General features: G+C 45.2%; 1 protein-coding gene and 1 pseudogene across 3 annotated transcripts in view; one reads left to right on the top strand and one right to left on the bottom strand.

Annotated features, from left to right (window-relative positions):
- Positions 1-357: 357 nt before the first annotated feature.
- On the bottom strand, positions 358-7552 carry LOC119970882 (annotated as a pseudogene).
- Positions 6878-11932, top strand: part of LOC119971325 (akt interacting protein) — a 48951-nt gene continuing 43896 nt past the window's right edge. Inside the window, exon 1 of one of the 3 annotated variants that reach the window (XM_038806725.1) lies at positions 6878-7048. The gene's annotated coding sequence lies outside the window, so the exon portion shown is untranslated. Of the gene's footprint in view, positions 7049-7275; positions 7655-11932 lie in introns of those variants that run through there. The other 2 variants (XM_038806726.1, XM_038806724.1) reach the window with 2 other exon arrangements.

The raw sequence follows: 11932 nt of genomic DNA, 5'->3' as shown, positions 1-11932 counted from the left end.
CGACCCCTGGTGATTCTCCGACCTGGCGGGGGGTCGGAGAATCCCGCCCTTGGTGTTCATCCTTTGGAGGGAAGTAATCCAACAAAGGAGAGAACAAAGCGGGTGCTTTGTAATCTCAATGAAAATATCTTCCTCAGGGGTGGAAGTAATTACAATGAGAAAGTCATAGCATGGGAAAGCAGTGGAAGATCTTATTCTCTATGTCTTAATCAGTGACAAAATCTTATCTCTTGCAGTGAAGGCAGTAGTATCCTTGCCTTGTAGTGACAGATTTGTAATGATATGTACATCGGTACACCAGTGAAGGGTTAATTATTACATCTCAATGTAATTCAAACATTGGAAGGCACCACCAGTTCTCAGTACAAATATCAGACCTCAGGGAATCTTGGATAGTTAGTTGCAGTTAGCAAAGGAGAAGTATTGATCACAGCACGACGAGTAGTTTAGATTAGAGAGAGAGTTAACACGAGGTCATCATTTGTTAATACCAGATTATAGATTACTGTTGAACAGATTCAATCTTACTTTATTAGTAGTTACAGCTCTGCAGTGTGTTCAAACTTTATTTAATTAATCGTTATTCAATAAATTAGTTTTGCTTCAATCTAAAGATTATTTGTTTTTTATCATCAACTCATCAAACCATTCTGGATCACAAGGCAAAGAATAACGACATATTGCCACAAAGTGTAATATAACAAGGTTCACTTCATTTAGCCTTGTAAAAATATCTGCAAGAGATGCAAGTCTCTGAAGCCACGAAGTCCTTGTCACAAAATCTGAAAATTTACTTTTCTGATTCACACCAAACACCAAGACTTCACAAAGAAGCTTAGAAAATCTCGCAAGCACTTTGCCTCGTGCCAGTCACCCACCTCTGCATGCAGGAGCAATGTTGTGTGCATCACTGCTGCACCACTGCCCATTTTGTTGCACAGAATTTTAAACAGTCTCAATTTCAGTGGACGTGCTTGAATGCTGTTGGTAATTTGAAGTATTCCATCCAGCACAGTTTTTAGAGGTGCAGGCATCTTAACAGCGAACGGCTGACTGTTGAGGATACAGTTAGCTGTAGAGCAGCCTGGTGCACAGCTTTGCAGAGGGTCACATAGCAGCAAGTCCTCCTCGATAATGTCATTGAAGGTGAAGCATGCAAATACAAGCAAGATTGCAAGCCCCAACATGTCAGTGAACTCATCTAGCTGCAATGATGAGAAATGAGCTAACGCGGTGTCAGCAGTAGGATCATGAATTTGCTGGCAACAGTATTTTGGAGAGCTGTAGCGCCTCAATCATTCTAGCTGCCGCCTCATCCAGCATGCACATTACAACGTCTTTGATGCAAAGCTTCATCAGGTTTTCACCAATCGTTGGGCTTTTAAAAAATTAATTTACATGGTGTGGGCGTCACTGATTAGGCCAGCATTTATTGCCCATTTCTAGTTGTCCTTCAGAAGGTGGTGGTGATCTGTTTTCCTGAACTGCTGTCGTCCCTCGGGTGTAGGTACACCCACAGTGCTGTTAGGGAGGGAGTTACAGGACCTTGATCCAGCAACGGTGAAGGAATGGTGATATATTCCCAAGTCAGAATGGTGAGTGACTTAGAAGGGAACTTCCAGGTGGTGGTGTGCCTATGTGTCTGATGCCCTTGTCCTTCTAGATGGTAGCGGTCGTAGGTTTGGAAGGTGCTACATAATGAGCCTTGGTGCATTCCTGGAATGCATCTTGTAGATAGTACACACTGCTGCCACGGTTCATTGGTGGTGCAGGGGTTGAATGTAAGTGGAAGTGGTTGCAATCAAGCGGCCTGCTTTGTCCTGGCTTCTTGAGTGTTAGAGCTGCACCCATCCAGGCAAATGGAGAGCATTCCATTGCACTCGTGACTTGTGCCTTGTACATAGAGGACAGATTTTGGGGGGTCAGAAGGTGAGTTACTCATTGCAGGATTCCTCGTCTTTGAACTGCTCTGGTAATCACAGTATTTACCTGGCTAGTCTAGTTCAGTTTCTAGTCAATGGTAACCCCCCCAGGATGTTGATAGTGGGGGATTCAGCAATGTTAGTGGCATTTAATGTTCAGGCGCTTCTCCCGCAAATGCAGTGCGGTGACTTACTCTGTAGGTCGCCTCTGTTGTGCTCTTGTTATCGGCCGTGGCAGATCCTACCATCATGGATTTACTGCACATCAGTTAATTCAGTTTTCTCTCGAAGAAACCTAAGTCCTTATTCTCATATTCAGGACGATTTGTCTCCTTCAGAGTTAAGCAGGTACCATGAAACGGTTGGATTAGTTTGTAGCAACAACACATTGTGCTTCAGGGGAATCTTGGTCTCAAGCGTGCATGAATCCAAGTGACAGATTGCTCTCATCATACCTGCGCTTCTTATCACTGCATCAGTTGATGTGAGCAGTGAGCAGTACAACCCTGACTGTTCTGCAGTGACTGTCTGAAGTGAACAAAGAGCAAGAACAATGAAAAGTACAGCACAGGACCAGGCCCTTCAAGCCTGCGCCGACCATGCTGCCCGTCTGAACTAAAATCTTCTAAACTTCCGGGGACCGTATCCCTCTATTCCCATCCTATTCATGTATTTATCAAGATGTCCCTTAAACGTCACTATTGTCCCTGCTTCCACCACCTCCTCCGGTAGCGAGTTCCAGGCACCCACTTCTCTCCGTGTAAAAAACTTGCCTCGTACATCTCCTCTAAACCTTGCTCCTCGCACCTTAAATCTATGCCCCCTAGTAATTGACCCCTCTACCCTGTGAAAAAGACTCTGACTATCCACTCTGTCTATGCATCTCATAATTTTGTAGACATCAGGTCATCCCTCAACCTCTGTCGTTCCAGTGAGAACAAACCAAGTTTATTCAATCTCTCCTCATTGCTAATGCCCTCCATACCAGGCAACCTCCTGGTAAATCTCTTCAACCATCTTGAAAGCCTCCACATCCTTCTGGTAGTGTGGCGACCAGAATTGAACACTATACTCCAAGTGTGGTCTAACTAAGGTTCTATACAGCTGCAACATGACTTGCCAATTCTTATACTCAATGCCCCGGCCAATGAAGGCAAGCATGCCATATGCCTTCTTGACTACCTTCTCCACCTGTGTTGCCCCTGTCAGTGACCTGTGGACCTGTACACCTAGATCTTTCTGACTGTCAATACTCTTGAGGGTTCTACCATTCACTGTTTATTCCCTACCTGTATTAGACCTTCCAAAATGCATTACCTCACATTTATCTGGATTAAACTCCATCTGCCATCTCTCCGCCCAAGTCTCCAAACGATCTAAATCCTGCTGTATCATCTGACAGTCCTCATCGCTATCCGCAATTCCACCAACCTATGTGTCGTCCGCAAATTTACTAATCAGATCAGTTACATTTTTCTCCAAATCTTCATCACTTACTTTCCGCTTCTTTGACCCACCGTCCTTTCACCACTGATCTATTGCTGAGTAGCACACTTAGATTAACACTGGTGAGAGTCTCGTACACAGTTAAGTACCCAGAGCCTGTGACCTTTGGAATTAGGAAGACGCACACAGTCACAAAGATATTCACCAGCTACATTAACCCCTGGCATCCTCCCATTGTCCCTTAACATCAACCCCTGACTAAGATCCTCCCACGGCCCCTTAACATCAACCACTGACTAAGACCCCTCCCATGGCCCCTTAACATCAACCTCTGACTAAAACCCCTCCCATTGTCTCTTAACATCAACCCCTCACCAAGCCCCTCCCATTGTCTTTTAACATCAACCCCTGACTAAGAACCCTCCCATGGCCCCTTAACATCAACCCCTGACTAAGACACCTCCCATTAGTGGGGGGGGGGTAGACCATAGGGTCTCGCTCCATGCGGACGATCTGCTTCTGTACACATCGGCCCCGCTGGGGGGAATTGGAGGGAATATGGGGATATTGGAGGAATTTGGCCGGTTTTCGGGATACAAATTGAATATGGGTAAGAGTGAGGTCTTTGCGATCGAGGCGAGGGGGCAGGAGAAGAGATTGGGTGAGATGCCGTTCAAGGAGGGAGCATTTGATATTTGGCCATCCAGGTGGAACAGGAGTGAGTGCATCTCCCAACCCCCTTAATTTTCGATGTGATCAAATTCTCGAAAGTGCATAATGAATAACGCCCATGGATTGCAGAACCCTTCCATCCTTCCCCTCAGTTCAAATTTGACCTTTTCAAGTGTCAAGAATTCCAGCAGGTCCCCCCGCCACGCCAGGGCACAGGGTGGAAAAGTTGATCTCCACCCTAACAGGATCCACCTTTGGGCGATCACTGAGGCGAAGGCTACAACATCTGCCTCAGCGCCCGTTTCCAACCCCGACTGGTCCGACTCCACGAATATGGCCTCCCAAGGGCCCGGGTCCAAACACTAAACACTAAACACCTCCTTCCAGTAATCCTCCAGTTTTGGACAGAACCAAAACATATGAACATGGTTTGCCCCCCCCCCCCCCCCCCCCCTCCCCACCCCCGGCAACATTTACGTACATCTTCTACCCCCTTAAAGAGCTGGCCCATCCTCGCCCTTGTAAGGTGCACTCAGCTGTATCAGCCCCAACCTTGCACACGAGGTGGAGGCATTCACCCTCCGGAGCACCTCACACCAGAGCCCCTCCTCCATGCCCTCTCCCAACTCTGCCTCCCACTTTGCCTTGATCCCTTCTAGCGGTTCCTTCTCCTCCGCCAAAATAGCCCCGCAAACTACCGATACTACCCTCTTCTCCAGTCCCCCTGTCATCAGCACCTCCTCCAGCAATGTGAAAGCCGGTTCTACTGGGAAGCTCTGTATCCGCTTTCTGGCAAAGTCTCGAACCTGCATGTATCTTAGGAGAGCTAGGAGGGGGCATGAGAAGCCCTAGGCAGGTAGGATCAAGGAAAACCCCAAGGCTTTTTACACTTATGTGAGGAATAAAAGAATGACCAAGGTGAAGTTAGGGCTGGTCAAGAACAGTAGTGGGAACATGTGCATGGAGTCTGAAGATATAGGAGAGGCCCTAAATGAATACTTTTCTTCAGTGTTTACAAAGGAGAGGGGCCATGTTGTTGAGGAGGATAATACGATACAGGCTGGTAGGCTGGAGGAGGTAGATATTCGGAAGGAAGATGTGTTAGAAATTTTGAGAAGCCTGAGGATATAAGTTCCCTGGGCCTGATGGGATATATCCTAGGATTCTTTGGGAGACGAGGGATGAGATTACAGAGCCTTTGGCTTTGATCCTTATGTCCTCACTATTCCTGTAGAAAGTGAGGACACATCGGCTGCAAAGTGACATTGATAGGATGCAGAGCTGGGCTGAAAAGTGGCAGATGGAGTTTAACCCTGATAAGTGTGAGGTGATTCATTTTGGTAGGACAAATTTGAATGCGTATTACAGGGTTAACGGCAGGGTTCTGAAGAATGTGGAGGAGCTGAGAAATCTTGGAGTTCATGTCCATAGATCTCTGAAAGTTGCTACCCAAGTGGATAGAGCCGTGAAGAAAGCCTATAGTCTGTTAGCATTTATTAACAGGGGGATTGAGTTTAAGAGCCATGAGGTTATGCTGCAAAGGTACAAGACCTTGGTTAGACCACATTTGGAGTATTGTGTGCAGTTCTGGTCACCTCACTACAGGAAGGTATTTGGAGTGCACTAGGTTGATTCGATCTTAGTTTCAGACTAGTTTGGCACAACATCGTGGGCCGAAGGGCCTGTACTGTGCTGTACAGTTCTACGTTCTTTGTATCTGAGTATTTCACCCTGCTTCAGCCTATACTTCGCTCCCAGTTCCTTCAATCCTGAAAAACGACCCCCAAGAAACAAACCTTTTAGTGTCCTAATCCCTTTCTCCTCCCATCTCCGAAAATTTCCATCCCACTTCCCTGGCTCTAATATATGGTTTCCCCGAATCGGCATTTCCCTTGACACAGCCCCCAACCCAAAATGCTGTTGAAACTGCCTCCAAATTCAACAAAGCTATTACTACCAGACTCCATATCTCTCCGGGGCCGTCGGGAGCGACGCTCTCACGAGCACCTTCAATCCCGACCCCCTACCCAAACTCTCCTCTATTCTGACCCATTGGGAGTCAACCGCTCTGAGTAGAGTTAATACATCCTCGTTGTGCACCAGGGTCAGCCTAATACAGTTTTAGTCCCCAGGGTACACATGACTGTGGCCCGGATAAGCAGCTTCTTTGAGGAGGTGGCGGATAGGTGTGGCCGCTGTGCAGGGGGTCCTGCGAACCATGTCTATATGTTTTGGGCGTGTCTGAGGCTGAGCGGTTTCTGGCACGGATGTTGACGTCATATCAGAGGTCTTAAAAGTGAGGGTGGTTCCGAGTTCAGAGGGGGCGATCTTTGGTGTGTCAGAAGACCCGGGTGCCCAGGGGGTGAGAGAGGCCAACGTCCTGGCCTTTGCCTCCCTGGTGGCCCCAAGACTGATCTTACTAGGGTGGAGGGTCTGGGAGCCCCCAAAGTTGGGGGTGTGGGTTAGCAACATGAAGGGGTTTGTTTCTCAGACTCTAAAAAAAATTAAACTCGCCCCGAGGGGTTCGCTGTAGAGGTTTGCTCGGGGGTGGCAGCCGTTTATGCTCAGTGGCAGGGGGAGGCATGGGAAAGATGAATAAGGATAGAACCAACGGAGGAGTGGCTGGGGAAGGTGGCATTGTTTGTGTAAGCCATGTGATTTGGTGCCTTCTAAGGGATTTTCTTCAGCCAGTAGGTCAGTTATTCCCACCACCACCAGGTGGCGCCTGCATTATTTATCCAAATGTGAAGATGGCATCCGGATGATCACGTGACACAACAACATTCCCCCCTCCCACCGTCTGGTCATAAATGGGGGGCGCTATGACGTACGATAATTGACAAGGCGCCTCGCCTTGAGTGAGGCAAACCGAGTGCTGCCCTGTTGTTGAAGCGAATCCCCCGGGGCAACAGGAAGGCCAATCCGAAGCGAAGGGGAGGGCCTTCCGGCGCGGCTCTGTTTAATCGACTGAGGATGCTGGCGCGTCAGCGGCGTGGGGCGGCAACAGGGTAAGGGCGCCGCCGCTGCCGTTCGGGCTGTTGCTGATCGCTCTCCGCTGATCGTTGGTGATTTGTCCGTCACCGGAGCGGAAATTGGCGGCGGAGCCTGTGGGAAAGCGGCGGTGCCGCGGCCTCCGCCCCTCCTCCCCAATCCCGCCCCCGCTCATTTGACTGACAGCCATCTGAGCCAATCCCTGATTAGTCATTGTCGACGTCCGGGTTCCCTCGGCCAATCGGAGTATGTCGAGGGCGGGGCTCTGAGCGGTGAGGTCGGTGGGTCAGTGCGCCCGCGCCCTGGAGCCGGGCGGAGGGCAGGTGCAGAGCCCCAGAGATATCTCACCTTCTGTCTCGGGCCTCAAACTGGCGTTGCTGCAGCAGTAGCAGCACACACTTCACTGCCACCCTCTCAGCTTCATTCGGGGCACTCCGATCTGTGGAAGCCCCCACCTCCACTGAAATCCCCAAGGCTTCAAGGAGCCTGGCAGCAACTTGCATTGAATTGGCCCTTTTCATGTTGCTTAAAAACTTGCCAAGGCCCTTTTACCGAATCAGGAAAAAAATTGACTGGGCTGCTTAGGGATATTAGGCCAGGTCACTGGAAGCTTGGTTGAAGAGGTAGGTTTTAAGGAGATGGAACTGCTGACTTCTATCTCCTGAATATTTACATGGTTAATTTCCACGGTGACAAATGTGATTTCTAGAACTTATGCTGCTGTGAAACCTGCTTTGGTTCTGTGCGTTGTCTTTACATGTGGGAGTGGGCTGTGTGAAAGGCGAATTGTCTTTGCTGTTGGGTAACTCGTCAAAGTATTTTTGTTCTTATTGGTCTCAACTGCGAAATCTAATTCTCTCCTACTCTCAGCATTGTTAGTTATCAGATTTAAGGAGTGGCAAATGGGGTGAGCTGTCTAAATTTAGATTGGGTGGCATGATGGTGCAGTGGTTAGCATTGTTGCCTCATAACCCTGAGGATCTGGGTTTGATCCCCGCTGCGGGTCACTGTCTGTGTGGCGTTTGTACATTCTCCCTGTGTCTTTGTGGAGACAACCCAAAGATGTGCAGGATAGGTGGATTGGCCATGCTAAATTGCCCCTTGGAAAAGAAAAGAATTGGGTACTTGAGATATATTTTTAATAAATGAATTTAGGTGGCAAATATGCTTTACAGTTTTACATGTAATTGATTAAGTTGTTGCCTATAATGCAGTAGTATGAGTATAATTTAGAATTTATAACTTCTAATCTCAGAACATGGGCACAAGGCTATTGGGTCCATATGTTCATTCTGAACTGAAAATAGGATGAATAATTTTCTGTATCCTTAAACTTGAGAGTTGAGAGATTGGAAGACTGGAATTGTTTTCCTTGGAGCAGAGGGGGGAATATGATTGAGATGCATAAAATTATAAGGGGCATAGATAAGAGTAGACAGGAAGAAACTTTTCTCCTTGTTGGCGGGATCAATGCCCAGGGTCCATAGATTTACGGTAAGGAGAGGGGATGTGAAGAAAAGCTTTTTTAACCCAGAGGGTGGTGGGAGTTTGCAATTCGCTACCTGAAAGGATAGTGGAGGTAGAGGCCCTTTATAACATTTAAGAAGTATTTAGATGTGCACTTGCAATGCCAGGGCATACAGGGCTATGGGCCAAGAGCTGGGAAATGGGATTAGAATGGTTGTTTTTAACCTGTGCAGATGTGATGGGCTGAAGGGCCTTTTTTTTAAATGTCTGATTCTAAGACTTTTGTTAGCCATTCAGTGCTCTATTGGTTGGTTCTTTCTTTCACAATAGCTAAAAGTTACTGTCATTAATATTACTATTAATAACTAACTAGGCTAAATTGTTTTATGATTATTGAGCATGCAGAATATATAATCACTAAAGTACCTTAACCTGCCAAAGGATATGTGATTAAAAGGTTGGCTAAAGAGTTGGTATTAAGGAGGTCCTTCGAAGGGGGAGAACAGACTAGAGAGATTTAGGGAATTAATTGCATGGATGGGAAGTAGATAGCTGAAAATATGGCTGCCACAGGTGCGATGAAGTCAAAGGAATGCATTTTGACTTTTTTAGATAGAGCCTTTCATAACCTCTGAATGTTTCCAAATGCTGTACTGCAATGAAGTTTTAAACTATAATTGCTACCATGAAGAAATGTGACAGCCAGGTCGCACAAACATCAATTAAATAGCAATCAGATAATCTGATGTTGATTTGAGAGATAGGTATTGGTTGGGACAACAGGGAAACACCGCTAAGCTACTTTGAGGAGTACTATCAGGTTATTTTTGTCTACCTGAGAGATAGTGTAACATATTTTACGAAAGATAGCACTGCATGGAAAAGTCACCCACGTTGTATAGTCTAGCCTCTGGAGTCACGAGGGAAACACTGCTTGGGTGAATTGGACATTCTGAATTCGCCCTCAGTAAATCCGAACAGGTGCTAGAGTGTGGCGACTAGGGAATTTACACAGTAACTACATTGCAGTGTTAATGTAACTCTACTTGGGACACTAATAAAAATTATTATCCATAGTAGATAATTAGATGATTTTTGACACTTTCTCACACATTCTAGAATGAGAACATGAGCAGCCAATTCTTTGCTCATTCTTGGTTGTTCAATTTAGAATTTGGAAATTTAACAAAAAGGAATTCTCTTTAGTTGGGAGAGAAGCCAGTGTGGAAAAGAAGAAATTTTACTGTGCATGTTACGAAAACAACAGTCTTTTTTAATTGTTACACGACAATTAGATTTCAACAAACTAGATAGAACATAGCACAGTATCTGTGATTCATGCATTTTCTCCATTTGATTATGGTGGTTACACTACACAGTGAAGCTACATTTCTGGCATTTTGTAACTAACCCGATCTTGAAGTAAAGTTCTAGAAGAAATGACTCTTGCTCTTGCTACTTTTGTAGTTTAACTTTATGTTCAGGTGGCAGGTCACCAAGTTTGCATAGTCGAAAGAAACTCCCATATCATGCCAACAGAATTACAGGAGCAACAAGTATAAAAATGTCTGTAATTTTTATTCTTACTTCAAGTTTTTGCCTCTATTCAAGATTGTGTGGGTGTTCCGGAATATTCTGGCATTGTTTCATCTATGCCGTAGAAAACTAAAAATGACAAAGACTTACTTCAAATGGAACGGGACATGAGCCCAATGATTACTTTGGACTTGGGACAATTCTTTGTAACCCTGAGCAACTGAGCAAGGAGAATTGTTGTTGATGGCGTTATTGAAAGATATAATTGTGTTCTGATACTCCAATAGAACACTGGGAACTGTAGCTTCTGATTAGAAATGGTTTGACTTCGTCACAACTTTATCACTTCTAATGTGTCTGAAACTGATGTGAACAAAATGTCACAGATCTCTTCTGAGTGTAATAACATTTTAAATGGCTAGTCAGCTGCTTATTTCAACTGCAGATATACAAACATCATTATTAAGTCATGCTTAGTTTGGACTTGGAGCAAATCAACCTGCTAGGTAATGGTGGTATGTGGAACTGTAAAAGAATAAGAGAAGCTTTAAAGCCTTCTCCCATCCCATCCTGAGGAATAGTATTTTGGTGTCTTTACTATCTGTGGCCAAAATAGATGGTTCAAAAGATCCCCCAATTTCACCAAAGTGCACATTTGAATGTGATGTTGAATTTTTAATTGGGTGTTATATAATTAGGTCCTTATTTTCTGTTTAGGTCTTCAATTTTCATCTTTTGCAGATGACTCTGTTCACATTTTTTATTCCTACTTTAAGAATGTCTGAGTGCTGCTTTGCATTTACAAAGAACAATACAGCACAGGAACAGGCCCTTCGGCCCTCCGAGCCTGTACCGGTCATGATACCAACCTTTACCAAAACCCTCCACTTCCTTGTGCCATATCCTTCTGTACCCATCCGATCCATGTGTTTGTCAAGATGCCTTTGAATGCCGTTAATGTATGTTTCCACAACCTCCCCTGGCAATGCGTTCCATGCACTCACCACCCTCTGCGTAAAGAAACATGCCTGCACTTCTCTAAACTTTGCCCCACGGATCTTAAACCTATGCCCCCTCGTGACTGACTCCTCCACCCTGGGAAAGAGTGCCTGTCCATCCACCAGGTTGAGGGGTGACCTGATAGAGGTCTACAAGATTGAGGGGCATGGATAATAATAATAATAATAATAAAAAGATTATTATTATCCGTGCCCCTCGTAATCTTGTAGACCTCTATCAGGTCACCCCTCAACCTCCGTCTTTCTAATGAAGTCTATTCAGCCTCTCCACATAGCTAACACAACATCTTTTATTTTACTCTTTTTGGCAGGTGTTAGATTCTGCGGATCTGCTCTGGTATAATTATGTGATTGCACAAATGTGTACTTTTTAGTTGTAAACTGCAGCATGCCTTCAGTAGCTTCATTTTGCAATGAAAGTTAAATAACCTCTGAATTCCTGTGGTTTAAATTTAAAATGTCAAAGCCAGAGGAAAATAAATTGCTTTCGAAACTTTGGATCCTTACATTAGGAGGGATTCCTCATTAGGTCTATCGGTGAGATACTGTTTGAGCAGTAGTATTCTTAAAATACAATTTTTACTTTTGGATATGGCAACAGCATGGTATTGATTTCTCATGACTCCAAATAATTGGAATGTTTTGGAGAGTTTTGTAGCCTACTTCCTTTTCTTTAGTCTGTCTTCAAACTATTACATTTTGCTTGTCTGGAGGTATATTGGATTATCTAGGATCTGTGTTGATATTCCCCAATAGATCGCAGGAATGTTTACCAACGGTGAACATTTATCTAATAAATAATTGAGATGTGAATGTCGTAACACTGAAACCTGAGATCAGATTTCAGAGCTCCTTGTTTGTTCCCAGATGTTTGTGTCT

Source organism: Scyliorhinus canicula, chromosome 9, assembly GCF_902713615.1.
Source record: "Scyliorhinus canicula chromosome 9, sScyCan1.1, whole genome shotgun sequence".
Taxonomy (NCBI): Eukaryota; Metazoa; Chordata; class Chondrichthyes; order Carcharhiniformes; family Scyliorhinidae; genus Scyliorhinus; species Scyliorhinus canicula.
The sequence above is the reverse complement of the archived record's forward strand: the minus strand, read 5'-3'. Positions and strand labels throughout refer to the sequence as shown.